Source organism: Drosophila mauritiana, chromosome 2L (genome assembly GCF_004382145.1).
Source record: "Drosophila mauritiana strain mau12 chromosome 2L, ASM438214v1, whole genome shotgun sequence".
NCBI classification, from domain to species: domain Eukaryota; kingdom Metazoa; phylum Arthropoda; class Insecta; order Diptera; family Drosophilidae; genus Drosophila; species Drosophila mauritiana.
Genome location: NC_046667.1, coordinates 3,885,196 through 3,903,100, shown reverse-complemented (window position 1 = coordinate 3,903,100; position 17,905 = coordinate 3,885,196). Strand labels below are relative to the sequence as shown.

Sequence of the window (17,905 nt, the reverse complement as noted above, 5' to 3'; positions counted from 1 at the left end):
AAAACAGTGAGAGTTTGATTTTAAGTCCATGAGTTCATGCTTTTAAACAAATTTTTTTATTTAATAATGAAGTTGTAACAATTGCATTTTAATGCTCACACAAAAGAATACTTTTAAAAAACATGAAATTAGGAAGACGTCTTGCATTTCGTATCCACTGCCAATCGCAGTGTTTCGCGCAATTTTCTTGCCATCCAAAAATCTTCCTTAACAAATGAGCACAAAATTTATGCGGGCACAATAAAAAATGTTTAAATATCAATAAAAAGTAGTACAGAAAGTTGCAAACTCGAAACTCAGGTGCACCTGCTTCATTGTGTTCGTGCGCTGGTGTATCTGTGTGCCGCATTGTGTTTGCGTGTGCATGTATATGGAGTATCTGTGTGCAGTTAACGAAACAGAAAATGCAGCAAAGGATCTGGGATGTTGAATGGGTTATGAGGGTTTGAGAGCCACTGACGCAGCCGAAAAGTTCAACTACATAAACAAGTCACGTGTGTGCAACGTGTGCGAAGTGCAGCGAAATGAATCGAGTGGGGAAAATCCGGGTTGCGGGGCTGGGCTGGTGGAAATGAGGAAATGCGGTGGAAAAGGGGTATCACCTGCAGACGTTTATGTGGCACTCGTAACCGGCGCTGCTTTTGTTTCCACCTGCCAACTTCGCCGTTTTGGAATCTTTAGGTTCTCGATGCACCTGGAAAAAGTCCTTTTACCAATTTTTTGAAAATTACAACTGGTATGAATTATATTTGTGCCCTTACAAATACATAGGTTGGTTCAGTATTATGATATGATATATTTGATATCTGATATATAATTTCAAAGTAGCACCGATATCGTTTTCTCACTGTTTTCCGTAGCTCTTGGGCTTCTTTCGCTTCTAGTTCTTCTTGGTGCATATTTCACACCATGTGGCAACGCTCGCAAGAAGTTCGCCAGGCCTTTCATTCCAATTCCACCTGCTGCGAAGCGAAGCGAAATAACCGCAATGGCGGCGTGTAGAAGGTGGAAAACCCACCCACACACACCCAAAAAGATTTACTACTTCTACGGCACTTCTCCCAACATATTCCCCATGGTCACCACACCCCTCGTCACCCGAGAAGTTCGCCCAGCTGGCAGTAAAATAGTAACTGACGGCATGCAAATTTGTTTGCATTCGCCCGGGAAGAACCAGAACCCGAACAAGAACAATGCGGCATTGGCAGCGAAAATGGCAAACGGCAACCTGCTGGCTGGGCTTTTATTATTACAGGTACAGGTAACACTCGGAAGGAGGATCTGTCCAAAATCAAATATTATCTAATTTAATCCTGCATGCCCCTGCATTCATTCAAAATTTACTTGGATTGAAATTTTGCAATGATTGAAAAATATTACGGAGTTGCCAAACAAATTAACATACATTTTTAAAAGTTGAATTATATTACTATATTTTAATATTATTATTATTCTTATAAGTAATTTAATAATATGTAACACACGAGTTTGTGCTGTAGAACGCCCTCATGACGCCTTCCATGTTGTTGTCGCATAAATTTTGCGGCTTCTTAAGTCGCAAGCAATAAAATAATATTAGCTGCATAGTCTATATGACCTCCGCCCCTTTTGCCCAAAAGTATGCAACACGCCAGAGCAATATGATTGCAGTTGGCAGGAGCAGAAAGGATATTTTGTGGGGGAAGGCGGGTGAAGTAGGAAGGAAACGGTCCCCACTCAGGACAAACGCATTTGTCGTATAATTTATGACAAGAACTGAAACTTTGTTGCCGATGAGAAGGTTAGACAGGAAAGTACAAGCCACTCTGGGAAAATATAAATGACTAAATACGGATAGTTTTAAGAACATTACGTTATGTAACAATAAATATTTGTTTTAATTTTTTAACAGCAATCTTCTGCACCCAATTTCCCCCAGTGTACGGCAAGAAAGAGGACTCCGAATTAGGAACAGCCTGTCGGATACACTGTGATGTGTGAAATGCGATGTGTGGGTGGTGTGTTGGCCTTTTGAAGTGTTGCATGTTATTTATGAGCGCCAGCCTTGGACAATTTGATTGCCCGAAACTGCATGTCAAACCATTGCCAGTGGCCATAAAACTGTAGGTCAAGTGTTTCTCGCTCCGTGGAATCAGAGTAATGCCTATAAAAAGTTTAATGGCCATGGGGGTCCAGAGCAAATAGCCACATAAGTCTAAGGAAACACAGATAAAAGTTTGATGGGGCTAACTGGCGATCAACGATTTGGACTGAGGGGCTAAAAAAGTCGTAAATCAATCATTGCAATTGGGTTTATAATTTGAAATTGCACAGAGAAGCACAAATTTTATTCGTGTTCCGCAGAATTGCCGTAAAAGCTGATTGAATTTCAATCACTGGATTTCAGATGGATTTACCTATTTTAATTGCTTTGCACTTAAACTGTGATATATATTAAAATGAAAAACTCAAACTGGTGTTTTTGAACTTTTTAAAAACTCTAAGGTTCCTTCAGGTCTAATGTATTTAGATTGTACCATCAACTGCAACAGTTATCTCCATTTCCTACTGCCAGCAAAACTACCGCTCAAAACTGTTTCACAGGTAACTGTCAAGCCGCAATCAACATTAGCTCTGATGTCCAACTATTCCTGGTCTAAGCCAGCTCACTCCCACCGCCGCCCCCTATTTTTCCAACGCTCCCCCCGATTTTCCAGCCCCTTAACGCCCCAAGCTGTCACAGCAGCCACCTCTTTTGCCAAACTGTCATTATGGGCTCGAAGATAAACGACTCTCTGGCAAATTTTTCTTTTTCCGTGTCTGCCGGGCGGGAAAATTGGGTGGCAGGGAAATGGGGGAGGTGCTGCCGTTGACTTTTCATATGGCCGCGGTAGGAACAATTTAAAGTTTTGGCTATTAGGCGGGGCAACTGGAGGGCGGAAGCAAATGGAGGCTGCCGCCTGAAAATAGTTTCAAGTTGGCCAAAGTTTCAACAGTAAAAGTAGCGCAAAAAGAAAGGAAAAATGTAGTAGAACCTGGAAAAATGCGGGAAAACTGGGGGGAAACAAAAGCAGCATCGATTGACATTGCAGTGAATGTTGCAACTCTTTTTTCTTACTTCTTTTTCGCCCCCTTTTGCTGAGTGTCTGTCATCAATCTGGGGGCCAAAAGTTTGACTCAGTTTGTGTCTGTTTTCTTCACAGCTGCACTGGGGAAATGTTGTGATAAAATAATTGCAATTAATCTCCAAAGGTTGCGTTTTATAGAACTCATAAAGTAGTGTGCCATAGTTTTATACTTTATAATAAATGATAATGCAATGATAGTTGCTATGCCAACGTGAGACGTTTTTGAAGGAAGTTCATTGGAATTTATCAAGATTTTTTACCACTGCATTTTTGTGCCATTTTTATCCTCAAACTATTTTTGTTTATGGCATGTCAACGCCTAATGACGCCGCTATTTTTCATGCACAATTTTTTGAAAAAGGCCTAGATGGGTCAGCTATCATTCCGCCCCCTTTTCCGCAGCTCTGCTCTTTCGGAACTCCAAGTTTGAACCATCCTAACACTTGCACTCACATATGGATGGGGCAGGAAACGTTTAGTTGCAAGATAAATTACCCAGCCAGCTGGATGAAGGGGGCGTGGCACGTGTTAGGTGGTAAGCGGGAATGAAAAGCAGAGGAGTGGAAAAAGGGTAGGGGGTATAGCACTACTGACTAAACTGATTTCATGCAATTTGGCTCGCAGCGTTGGCCAAAAGTTGCAACTGGCAATCGTAAATTGTTCGCTACCAACATTCGTACTTCCTGGCACAGTTTTTCCAGTTTTCTAGGGAATGGAAAATTGAGTGGGGTGGCTGGCGAAAAATCAGAACATAAGTGAAAACTTTGGCCAATTAATGGCATCATTGAATTTCCACTTGACTTTTTCTTTTTGCCCCTCAAAATCCCGCCCACCTCACACACATATATTTTTTGGATTTTATTTTGTAGCTGCCAAACTGGACGATGACTGGCCAAAGGGAGTTCAATTTTATATCCTTGGAAAGTGGGAAATGCCTCTTTCTTTGCCCCCTTTTCCTTCTATATGGGTGAAAAGTTTGCTGGTGAAAAATGGTCCTTCGCATAGATCTTCTAGTGGAAAGTCTGAGAGTCTGAGTTTGAGCTGGGATAAAAGTGATAAATGAATTTTGCACAAAAGTAATTAAAAAGTAAAGGAACTGGCCTCGTGTGTTGTCTGCCGGCGAATTGGGGGCGTTGGAGGGTTAAAATCAGGGACTCCATCTGAAACTTTGCCATCAAAGAAATCTAATAAGATGTTTTAATAGTTGAACGAAGCATTTTTTTCGCCTGAAACTAAGCCAATCAAAAGAAAACAAATTTTCCAACGGAAGATTGATGATAAAGGTAATTTATATGATCTGGTTTCGAGGCTTGGATAATTTAATATCAATCATAAGATTTTCAGCATTGATTAAAAAATTTTAATTCCGTTTTGGCCGCTTAAAAATTCGAGTAAAACATTTACATTCTATTCGTGTGTGCAAGAATATATTCGGAATCTAAACTAAGCTTGGTCCATTTCCTTTTTCGGATTTCCAATTTAAATTGATGATGTTGATGTTGATGCTGGCTCCACTCCACTCCACACACACACATACGCACTTTAGAGGAAAACGTTAGGCGCAAATGGAAAATGAAAATCATTTACTTATTAAATCCTTTAGGCAAACATTAATTTCCAGCCACAGAAACAAAAAGCGCCAAGCTAACCCCGAAAACAAGCAAACAAGCGAGTGGGGCGAGGGGCGTGGGAAAGTGCTATTCAGCAGGTGAGGAAAAGCGGGAAACTCGTGGGAGAGTCAGACAAAAGCGCAAATTAACAGTTTGATTTTCACCATCATCCTCCCGCGCTAAACAAAAACGCAGCGAAAAATCAACACAACCAGCGCCGGCCAAATCGATTTCAGAGGCAACGAGGAAAATCGGGCAACGGTGGGTTAAGATGGGGCTCTGTTTTGGCAGGGGTTACCAGTTTGGGGTAGCACTTTGTGAAAATCAACGAAACAAAATCAAAGCCCTATTGAATTTTCTACTAAATGGCATTTTGAAAGCAGCCAAACAACAGCGGGCAGAAGAAAATCGAGGAAAAACAAACAAACAAATGGAGGGCCGAAGGCTGCCCTTTCACCTTCGCCCCCCCCCAACACCCTTCGTCACCTATTGGGAAGTCATAGAAAAGTGCACGAAGAGTGTTACGAAATGCCAACAAGTTCAAAAAGCTTTGACATGTGCTAAAAGGGTTCTCCCCAAAAAAAATATCCCCACGCATATAAATAAACATGCACTTGCAGAAAAGTCTGGGCACTTTAGAGAGTATGGTAATATGTAATGTTTTAAATTAAAACCACTTCACAACATTTCAAAAAGGTTCAAATTAAATAGTACATATAAAATAAAAGTAATTCAAGAAAAGTACTCACCGTGCGCGTTGAACTTCAAGTATTGGCTCTAAAATAAACAAGAATAAAATTATTGTTTTTTCAGGCAATTCAGTTTCTATGTGTAAATATATATATAAAAAGGGAAAGCTATGGAAAGCCAGGAAAAATCAGCTACACAATATTTTGCCACAACACCTTTTTGGGTTCCAGCATTCTGACCGCACACACACAAGAGCAGAAACATAAACTCATATATGTGGCAGAGGTGTCACCTGCCTTTTGGCAGAGACTGTTTTAACCCTTGGCTGGCCTGGGGGTTGGGGAAGTTGGGGGATATGGCAGAAAGAGTGAGGACACCTTCTCGACCTTTGTCAACGTGTTCAACGACGCTCAGACGGAGTTTAGTTGTGTGTTGAGATGGCCGACGGGTTAAGGGGTTGCAATGGGGCGCGGACACGGGGTTAATAGGGTTAAGGGTTTTTGGGTCAACTCAAGAGTATTTTTATATTTGCGCGTAAAAGCAATTGAAAATGGGAAATAATTTCCATAAATGTGTCATTCAGAGGCGACGCGAAGAACTATAAATGAAAGAAGAGAGTACGCATCAGTCGATTTCCCGACTATCAGATACCCGTTACTCAGTTTTGGTCAGCTTACTTTTGCCTGTTACATACTTTTTAACAAATCGAGTATACCCTTTTACTCTACGAGTAAATAAAAAAAAAGGGTAAGGGTAAGGGCAAATAATTAGATTAAAAAATATTTACCAGAACTTCTTAACCAATTATTTTACTACTTAAATAAGTTTTGAAGTGCTGGCAGAATTTAGAAATATTCTTCGAATGCAGCAAGTGATTATTATTCACCACAAAAATTGATTTGCGAACATTTTCCGACAAGCGGAAGCGGAAATGTCACATTCTATCTGCATATAGGGAATATATAAAAAGTATATGTGCTTTTCATATTTATTCCTGCACTTTCGCGTACTGTCATGACCAAAAATAATGGACCACGTTTCCTACCAAATTTGTTTGCGTGCCAATTTTTGGCTGCAAGTTGCCAGAGCCAAAGAAAAGCAAAAAGAACAATCTGGGGGAAAATTGCAAAAATCGCGGGAATGCGGAGAAAAACTGTGCCAGTCATTACATTTATTGCGAGCACATTCAATATTGAACGAATGGCCCGCGTGGATTTTCTATTTGAAATTAACAATTCAATTTCATTTGCATTTCAATGGCAAAATGTGCCTGGCAAGTCGAGCCTCATCCACCAAAGTGGGCGTGGCCAATTGGAACGGGCGAGGCGGAAAATGGGCGAAAAGTGGAGCTTTTGTTGCAAGCGAAATTTATTTAACACTACAAAAATTGCAGGCAAAAGAATGTGAAAGCATTTAAATTGAACATAAGTGATGCAATGCAAGACATAAAAAAAAATAAAACGAATTTCCTTTTGACAAGCCAAATTTAAATGACATTTTTACTGAGTTGTCTGAGTAAATTAATGCGAAAGGAATCCATGAAGCGTGTGCAATATTTCAATATAAATGTACTTTCATAGTCTTGATTTTATGAGAAAACCTTCTGCAATTTAGCCCTTACTTTAAGGAAAAGTGTGTGTTCTCTCATCTCAGTAGTTAAAGTTTTTCTCCATTTAAAATAAAGCAGAACAAAAGCGTTTATTGAAATCGAAAATACATGCCCATAAAGTTAAACTGATCAGCATTTAGGCCGCACTTCAAATAAAATATGTAAATAGAACAGAACACAGTACTCGAATTCGATTATTGATAGATGCGAATTGAACGAACAATGCATTTTTTATGCATTAAACTTTTGGGAAAAACACTTTATTTGTCAATGGATTTGCCACACTCGTGGCAGTATATGTTTATATGTATCAAAACGGTCAGATGGGCAATTTTAAATTGAGGGGAGCAATGAAGATAAGGGGTAAACTCGTTAGACTAAATGGAAAATTACACAATAGAGGCGCAAACTGGATTTTATTCGACTTTTTTCCGGTTGCTGGTCGCATAATTTATGCGCAGTTTGGCAGCCACTGGACGAGTGGTTGATAAATAATTAAGCCCCCAAAACACGCTTACAAATCTCTCTTCAATTATTCATTCAACAGCTCGGCTTGCTGAGTGTTTCGCGGGCATTAGGGGGTTAAGGCTTAATGAAGCGGTGTGGCAGAAAGAGGAAAGTAGAAGGCGCGAAGATGTGAATCCTTATTTAGAAATGAGTTAAACTTTTGCAAGAGATAACGTGTTCCAGTCAACAATGAAACCATTATTTATAGGTATTAAATAATTTCAGAACACAAAATAAATTACGATCTTAAACATTGTAAATCATTTGCACGCAAAAGCGGCAAAAAAGGATCATAAATTTGTGTCCAATGATACGTACAAATTAATACAAATAGCGTTAATGAAATTTGTATTTTTTTGTAAAATCGCACAATAATTAATTCACGTTTTTTGTCCACTTTTTTCATTCGGAACTCAGCATCACTAGTTGCGAAATGGAAAGCCCCATAATAGAAGTATTCGATTAGAAGAGATGAATGTTAGAGGGCCTTTCACTTCTCAGCTCATTTATAAATTTTCATCATTTCCATCTGAGCAAATGAAAGGGGTTAAAAACTTATTCAATGTTTTGATGTGTTATTTGTATTGCCTTTGGGCTTGTTTGTTAATTGTGGCAACAAAAACAAGAATCATCAACAGGAGTGGAAGTGAAAGAATGCCTAAAGTTGGAGAACATTTTTCAACTTTAGCTTGCATTTGCCAAGTGATTTCATGGAGCGCATAATTACGCAAATTAGCATAAATGAGTGCCAAAGAAACTCCTTGTACAACTTCCATCCACTTGCCACATCTCGACTGAAATTGATAATTTGTAAGAAAAAAAATTAGAAAATATGATGTTTCTAAGACCTGATATTGTTTCTTCTTTAGCATAAAAGTTAAAAAATATATTAGGCAGTAGAAGCCAAACAATAAATATAAAAAATATATATATTTTATTTTAATTTTTCAAAACAATTTGTTTAAGTGATTAACAGCTTACCAATTGCAGTGCATTTTTAGGGACCTGCTGACTGAGGAAATGCCTAAAAGACTTTTTTATTCCTTGGTTATAAATTATTTTTGCAAATTTTATTCGATGCAAAAAAAGAAATTAAAACTGGCGTCGAAGTAAGTTGCAAGGGAGTGCCAAGTGTTTGCCGAGCCGAAAAGCAAAACATTAAAATAACTCGACCCCCTCCGCAGTCATTTACAACCCCCCTTTCACCATTCCGACAAGCGAGGGAAAAAGTCATTTCAAATGTTAATGAGCTCGTGTAAATAGACAAACAATGGCGAAGAGGATTGAGACGGGAAGGATTTTCGCCTGCAAAGTAGTTAAAATTTTTCCAAGTGAAATTTGAAAACCGAAAATGTAGCCGGCAGAAAGGGACGAAATACAAAAGAGAGTTGCATTTTATGGCCAGCGCCATCAAATTTGCATGCTAAGCAAGCGAAAGAGACGGCAGCAGCTTAGAAGAAAGAGATGCAGCATTTCAGGAAGTAGGAGCTTCAGTTTGAAGTGGATTATATAACGAAATCTTGCCCGACAAGAGAATTTAATAACTTGCGAAGATTCTCTTGAGCAAGTTTTCCAAGGAGCTTCTTCAAAAGCAAAAAAAGATGGAAGAAATAAACTAAATAGCCCTCAAAGACTTTAACGAGCTGACAATGAAGCGGAATATAATTTTTTAAACAAATATTTAAAAAGATTAAGAAAAATATCAAAAAAAAAGCTCAATAATTATAACTAACCTAACAGTGCACTTATAATTGTGGGTATAATCATCGCCTCTTCCCTCCCAATGATTTCCTGATTCCTTCTAAGCACAAATTGTCTGACCAACTCCCGTATGCAAAGCCCTCAAAGCTGAGACAGCCATTTTCAGCTTACCCTTCCCATTTCCCAATCAATCGCCCACCTTCTGGGGACACACATAAATCATTAGGGCGGCTGTGGCGTTAATTGTTTGACCAAAGTCCGGGCCCGAGAATCGAAAGGTAATCCATGGGGACGGGGAAGGAGAGGGATGGCCACCGAGGAGGACTCCTGTCAGAGGAACATTATTGATGGGGCCGAGGACAGGACAAGTCGGGCATAAATGATTTGATTTGGACTCTGGCTGGGGCTGTCAATCCAGCTGCTGCTGCATTGAAACAAATTGATTTAGTACCAATACTTTCGTTTTCAAAGCAGTTTTCTATGACATTTAAAGAAAAAGGAATAGATTAACATTTAATTCTATTTAACTAACGTACTACATAGCTAGCCCTTTAAAGCTTTTAATTTGGCTACAAAAAGAATTTTTTAAAAATGTCCTTGTAGAAGGCACTCTTGTATATGTTTGATTTCTAAGCTGATTCCAGATATAATAGCATTATTAGGTAACTAAAACTTAATAATAAATAAATGGAAGCTCAATAGTCACCAATTAATTATCATAACTTAACTTATGCAAGGATTTCTGTTGGTTGCTTATTGCTTTCCTGACAAGCACACATGGCGTATGCGTAATACTTTTGCACCTCACTTCGAATAGTGTGTCGTCGAATGAGAAGGGGCTGTATTCATGAGTGTGTGTGCGTGTTTCGATTGTTGTAATGTTAACATCTCGTAGCAAAATGTAAGTAAACATGCGACATGGTCAAATAGAGGCTCCTGCAACGGATGGTGTTGCTGTCGCATAATTCAATATTCGATGTCAATTGGTAAGTGTGAGTTTGCTTGTCTAATTAAATTGACACATTGACAAGTTCGTGCTCATTAGCCAAGACATAAACAACCAGCGCGTCATGTTTTAGTTTGTTTCCCGATTTGCCCCACATCGCACCGCCGCACTGCCCCTCTTGCCACTTGTTAGTTTTGTTTAGTTTATAGATTTGCGTTTATTTATGATACACAAGTTCTGCCTAAAAAAGGGGGCGTGGCTGAACACGCAACACACACGTTAATAGGCCACACGCCATAAATCATTAAAGGAACCTGAAAGGGGGCGGCGGTGCGATGGTCAGCGGTTCACAGGTCACTGTATCAGTATATCAATGCTACACACCCAACACCCCACCCACTTGGAAAACTAAAACAGCAAACTTGGCTCGAATTATTTATATAAAAAATGGCCAAGCCACGTAACGCGTGATTTATTTACTAAACGTGCAACAAGGCGAAAAAAACCTCAGCAGAAATTACAAGTGCCACGAAGGGATACACTGTTAAAAAAGGGCAAATGAAAAGGTAAAAATAAACTGATGAAGTATTAAATCTTTTAAATATTAAAAAGCCTGAAACAATTTATATAGCAAATGGATCTCTGCAACATTTTGGATTATATCGATACATGGCTTAATTTGTATTGGTTTTTTTCCACGTGTATAAAATGCGGATACTATGGCTATGTCGTAAGATCCTGGGCATTGTCTGAGCGCCTTGTTCATAAATAATTTTTCTAAGCCGCCCCAACATGCACAGCAACATATGTTATGAGTTTTGGCCGTGTTTCTCGTGCTGCGGAGTATCTATGGAACGGTCATATATCTGAATGTTTGTGTGTGCCCGTGTGGGGTGAACCGACAAAAGCATTTGTCACAGTTGAACGCCGTTAACGGTTAACAAGAACAAAAAAACAGCACAAAAATGGCCAAAAGAAGCACCTTAATCAGTTCAGGGAGAGTAAACAGGGAACAAAAGGAGCTGGAGTTTTGCAGGCAGTTTTGTGGTTTTTTGGGGGCGAACTCTCTGATTGCCAAACTTTAGCTGATTGAGCGCAAAAAATTCCCTTGCTGGCCAAATAGCCACAAGTAATCAAGCAATCAATCTAACAAATATTTGACTTGTTGAAAAGGGAGTTGGGTAATTGAACGAACAAATGCAATAAAACTGATCAAAAGTGTTTTTTCGATTTAGCAAAAGTTATGCAAGCGAAAGGATTATGAATATATGTTTCACCAACTAACTTGTTCCATATTTAAAACTTACTTGTTATCTTGAAGCGAAACTATCTGCACATTAAATTAGGCATGTTCACACTAATTACCGTACCCCTTTCCAATTGAAACCCCACCGAATAAATAGTTGCAATTGCGCGCTCGACAAGCCAAAATCATCATTTATGGCAGCATCTGTTTGACAATCTGCCCCCGACCACCGTCATTCATTATCTTTCGCTAATTGAGTCATCTGGCAGTGGCTTATCTATCATCTTATTTGTGTGGGCAATTTGGCCAGCGCCTTCCGCTGAATATCGTTTGAGTAATATCGCTGCTGGAACTGCGGGTTATGGCCATGCCTTCAATCATGTCCCGGGAAATGAGCCTATGCCACACACACACTCATCCAAGGTATATATACCATATATAGATGTACACACGCATCATGTTGGCCATTATTTATCTTTACTCCTTTTGAGGAAGCCTCTGCGTTTTACCCACTTCCCACTTTCAACTCGGCATGTTGCTTTCGTATTTTTTTTATTTTTTCCAGATCCCCACAGTTGTTGTGTATATTTTTGGCACAAATTTCCTTTCCGCTTCCTATGGCGAGTTTTTATGACAGCTACGCGAAAAACAGTTGAGCACCCCAGCACAAAAAAAAAAAAAAATGAAAACAAGTATGGAAGAAATTGTTGAAAAAATCTAGACAAAAAAATGAGAAAATACCGTTTGAGTCCGCTCGTGCACACAGCTTGAAACAACATTTTCCTTCCCTACCATTAGTTTGGGTTTTGTGTGGGCTTTCGGTTCTTGTTCTTGAGCATTTTCCGGGGGACAACGCACTTCCTGCTTCCAAGAGGCTACAGGGTTCGGGTTCTTGAACTTAGGCCGAGAAGATTTTCCGCACGATTTCAAGTCGTTATGGCTGCCAACCATTAACATTTCTAATTATGAAAGGGAACCAGTTGAATTTGATACCATGTACAAATATTATATTAAGATAAAATTGTATTTATACGGATTTTGTAAGAAATATTGATGGATTTTTTGTTTCTCTACCCAGCAATTTCATTACGCTGCAGCATTCCCAGTTGCACTTTTTTCTGCGCCCCGTTTGTATTAAGTCTTTTGGCCTATATATTTTTTCGAAACGGCCGTGTGGTCATGTGTCATTTTGGTCATTTGTTTTAGACAAGCTCCCAGCCGAATAACCCTTCCCCGCCCCCTTCCCCCTGACTACCATCTGCAGTGAAGTGCATTCAGACGTAAACGGGCTGCATTGGCCGCAAAACAAAGCGGGCAACAACCAAAAAAATATGGGGGAGAACGGCAGAGTTTCTAGCCAAAAAAAAAAAAAAACTAAAAGGCTTTAAAACCTAAAACACTAAAATTGCGGCCGGAGAAAAAGCGGCAAAAAAAGTATACCGAAAAAAATAATTGGTTTGTTTTGTCACACATAATTATTTATCTTGTGAGAAAAAAAAGGAAAAAAGCTGTGGCCTTGTTATTTATATTAATTATTTGTGCATTACTTTATGTGTTTTTTCAACTTTTTTAAACTGGAAAAGTCGAAATTTTGCCTTAAAGATAGTATTAAATTTTGATATAATCTATTCCTGCGATTAGCGTGCAACTGACATTCTTATATTATTTTCCCCCGTGCAGCAAACCGAACCCAAAACTCCACTCAAGCTGTGTGCTAAACTTTAGCAACACTCCGCCCAAAAAACCCCCCTTTCCAGTCGCTTTCTAGCCCCCTGTTAGACTCCCTCCCCACCGTCCATTCAGTCAACAAATATGTTCAACATGCCAGAGCTTGGTGCTGCCCCATTGTGTTTCTGATCCTGATCACTGCGCTGTGCATTTTAACGCTGGCTTCGCTTTTTTGCGGCTTTGCTCCTCTTTTTTTTTTGGTCGGGGTATGCGGGAATTTGAATGGGCTTGCGACAGTTGGGGGCAGAGGAATTAATTCCTGTTTATTCATGGTGGATTTTGGGGGAGTTCGAAGAAACTTTGAATGAAAATAAAGTTGGGAAAGATATGGTTACTGTTTCTAAACGGAGTTAAATACAGAAATCTAGTGGTTGCAATACCTTAAAGAAATGAGTATTAAAGCTAGAGGTTTATAAAATAGCATGTATATTAAATGTCCCTTCTGAAATATATATAAAGTCACCTATTAAGTATATTACTTAGTACCGTCATTTTAAAAGCCCCTTGTCGACCTTGTTCGCCTCTTTGCTGGCCTTTTTTTGTCTTCGGTTTGACTTTAAATGAATTTCTATTATTTTTGTGTTTATTTGAGCTTTGTAGTTGCTGGCACTCCCTGTTTCGAGATTTACTCGGTTTTCCCCCACATTTTTCCTCTGCAACTCGGGATTCCTGTTCTTAGCCTCGTCTGCAGCTGTTTTATTCTGGCACTCATTGCTCAGCTTGGCTGTATTTCTTGCTTTTTCCCTATTTTCCCCGTTGTTGTTTACTTCTGCACACAACTAAATTGGTATATCCGTTTTTATTAAGCAACATTTCCGGTTTCTCTGGAGCGTTTTGGCTGCACTGTAGCCTCGAAGGAGCTGGCGGAGGAAAGTGGGGGCTGGAAGCGTAGAGTGGGCCACTCTCAGCCAGTGACAATTTTTCATGCTGTTGTCAGTTTTTCCTTCACGGAAATCTTACCCCTCGCAGTTCGTTAGTTTTCCCCTCGTCATGTGTGGGTTTTCTTGTATTTATCTGTTCTGTTAGTCTGCGCTTTCTATTGGATTTTTTGCTCTTGCTGCTGCAGAGGAAAAAATGGATCTCATTACGTATACGCATCGTGACGTGTCACGTAATTCACGCTTGGCTGGCATCGGGCAATTGATTTGTGTTCTACATTGATTGCCCCACTGCCCCCGAGGCTAATATCACTAAATCCCCGCTGGCAATGACTCTCAAACTGGGGCGTACCTTTTGTTTTTTCCTTCAATGGGGTTCATTATAATGCATGCATTCAAATTAAATTTGCTGGAGCCAGCGAAAAAATGCGAGTACAAGAAAAGGTTTCGGGTTCTAAATGCTCAACGCTTATCTGAATGAAAATCCTTAAGGACCTCATAAATATTTACACAGTGAGAAACCAGCCTTGATTCTAAAACCGATTTTAAATAGCAGGATAATTGACCTGAATGTTTTGTATACAAGCAAAAACTGTACTACTAAACATTGGAATATTTTTATTTCAAATATAAAATATGAAAAACAAAAATACAAATAATTCTGAATGGCATTGTTACGCTCTGTGCACAGATGTGTGAATAAAATTCGAGCCCTTTTCGTGTGGTCAAAAATGTTTAGCCACATTTAAACTTGTGCTAACCCAGTCTCTCGGTCTCGTTTTCTATCCCTCTGGGGCTGTGTCAAGGCGCAAGATAGTTTCAAAAGTGATTTGGGTACACTTTCGGGATTTGGTTTTTGCCCGCCTGGGCTGCCCTTGTGTTTTCCCATCCTTTTTTCTGGTCAACGGCATATTAAATTAAAGCGTCTGGTCGTTGTCCCTTTTTTTCTGGGTGTCCTCGGCCCAAGTGTCAGTTGCAAGTGTCAAAGGTGCTTCTGTTTTTAAATTATCCTCTGACCAACAAAAACATGACAACAAATTTGTGTGAATATGCGTTTCTATCTTTGCCCAGATAAGAGTCCTTGTCTGTCCGGGTCGCTCAAAAATATGGAACAGGGCAAATTATGCAGAAAACGGAAAATATGAAAATAAAGACAAGGGTCGAGGGAGCTAACTGAAATGCTCGCTTGTAAAGTGAATCTGTTAAGAGATTATTCTAATGGAAAACTCATAATAAATACCGGGGGAGTGAGCCAAATGGGGATGAGAAGTGGAGATTTCTTTGGGATTAAATGCAACGGAGTTAAATGCTAAATGGTTGAATGTTTTCAAAAGCAATAAAGTGCAAATTAAAAGAAAAATATTCACTTGAATAGGTAAATGAAATTGAAGAAGGGCAAGCTAATTAAAAGTGGAATTCGGTAAGGGCTTACAAAGCATTTAAAGAATATAGGATTATTGCTTAAAATAATTATTTTCAAACTAGGTGATAATGGAAAAAGAAAATAATATGGTTTTATTTTAAATTCCCCGCGAATTATACTCAGACTTAAGTATTTAAGCACAATATTTCTGGTTGATAGTTTGTCATTTTATTGCGATTTTAATTAACTTAACATATTTGAAACCAACTAATTTAGCAACGTAAAAGTGCTGCTTTGATTTTTAGGGCACTCGAGGTTGTCAAACAAAATGCAACAAAGAAAATGCTCAATTAGTCGCGCTCTCTCCACCAAAATAAGAATTTTCCAGCTACGGAAATGCACAGCACACACACATACACATGCAAAATGGCCTAATTAAAAAGCATAATTTAATTAAGAGGCGTCAGCTGGCCGAGTTTGCTGGTGCTTGACAAAAACAGAAAGCGGCGCCGAGTGCAGGCCAAAACTTCTGCCAAATGCCACAAAACAAGGACTCAAAATCCGCACAGCAGAGGTCAAGAAAATAGCAAGCAAGATGAAGGAATTTAAACATAAAAATTCTATGAATTTGTTATATATAACCAGCCTAAACTATTTAAAATGTGCTATTTTGCCTGACGCCATTGTATGACCCTCTCTTTCTTTGCGCATCGTCCTTTCTCTTTCGCCCGCGTGTAAATGCAATCATAAATTTTGCGGCAAGTGCAGCTACAGCTGCAGGTTCATGTTCGAATATTGCGCTGCACAAAACATGACAAACATTCGGCATGAGTGCCTCTGCATGCAGCATGCCGAATATTTAGCATTATTTAATTTACAGCAAATTAAGTTTAACGTTTTACAACTTAACCGCATGATTTATGCAGTTCGCCCCACTCAATCACGGCAGCCTTTGACAATTGTCGAACAAATTATGCCAAATTAAATGCCCGGGAAAATGCTGAAAATGTTGTAGAAAGTGCAGAGAAGTAAGTGCTGGCAGAGGCAAAGGACAATTGAAATGGACTCTCGAAATTGCATTATGCAGGGAATTGAGGTCAAGAGTCGGCAAAAGCAAGTAGATAGTCGTCGGAGATGCTTAGATACTTTTTAAATAAATAAATATCAAAAAATACAAAAATATATAAGCCCACATTTAAGTGATACATTATTTTCAGTCAATCAATATATACTCTTGAATGTATTCATATAATATCTTTAAGTTAACTTTCAAATAAGCTATCGATCGGTATCTCCAGGAAAATAATCCCGATAAGGTCGCCTGTCTATCTAAGCCCATTGCATCTCTGCTCACCGACCTCATTAATTTGCGACACCTCGGAATTCCGTGTTCCGTATCTGTACTCCGATATCTTTGCCCAGCAAACTGCATTTGCATTCTGAGCTACCCAAGCGGACCACTTTGGTCCACAGACACTCACACGAGAAGGATGTGTGGTCACCACAGGCATATTCTCGAGCAGATTCTTGGTTTCTGTTGGGCCCGTTAACCCCCTGAGTCCGCATAACACTCGGACACACAGTTCGGTCCATCTGTGCGTGCCTTATTGACTCGGCTTGGCTTTCAACGCAACTGAGCCGCAAAGTCAATTCTGTGAATGAATCCACAGTCTCTTAGCCAGCGGATATGAAGATGGACAAGGAGACACAAAACGGGGACTTGTACACTTGCAAAAATTATTTAGAAATTTAGAAATTAGTTTTTTAATAAGTTTGTAGCTTGGTGAAAACTTTTGAATTAATTCTAAGGCTGTTTAAGATTTAGTTATCAATTCAACTTGAGCCTTTATTTTAATTATTAGTATACTATACTATCATCTCAAATAAATAAGTGAGTTCAGATATTTTTGCAGTGCAAGTCAGGGGCGTAGGCCTCCTCATAGCTTGCAGCATAAATGAAGTTCTAGTCGCAATGTGACGTTGATTTTTCATTTCAATTTTCTTGCCATTCGAGTTCTCCACGACCGCTCCTCCTTCCTATTTTCCCAGTCCCCCATTTTCGACCCCCCCGTTCATTGTCATCCCCATTCTGAAAATGTTTACTTTGCACTGGTCGCATATAAAACGGGGACCCGACTGCTTGACAGTCAGTCATGGGATCCGAGTGTTTTAGTATTGGTATGGGGATATGTCATCGCAAAGACCCCTCCTGCTCTTTATATATATGTATATGTGTGGGTTTTAGTTTGCTCGGTTGGCTTTAACTGTTGTTGATACGGTTTCCGTTTGTCTAAAGCTCCGTGCGGCACTTAAGTGAACTTTAAACACTTTTATTAATGGCATATTATGTAATATACGTGCCCTGGCTGCCGCGGCTTTTTACCCACTCCCCATGCGTCTCATTTTAAGTGGATAGGCAACTTTTGCCAACATTACTAGCTGCAAATGTTTTAATTAAAGTGAAATTGGGTATTCTGAGTGGCACACAAGTCCTTACATCTTTCCTTCCCTGCCCCGCTT

At 39.4% G+C, this 17,905-nt stretch overlaps 1 protein-coding gene across 2 annotated transcripts in view; it reads left to right on the top strand.

The window, feature by feature from the left end:
* Positions 1–17,905, top strand: part of LOC117150209 (hemicentin-2) — an 86,689-nt gene that overhangs the window by 21,277 nt on the left and 47,507 nt on the right. The gene's annotated exons all lie outside the window — the stretch shown is intronic.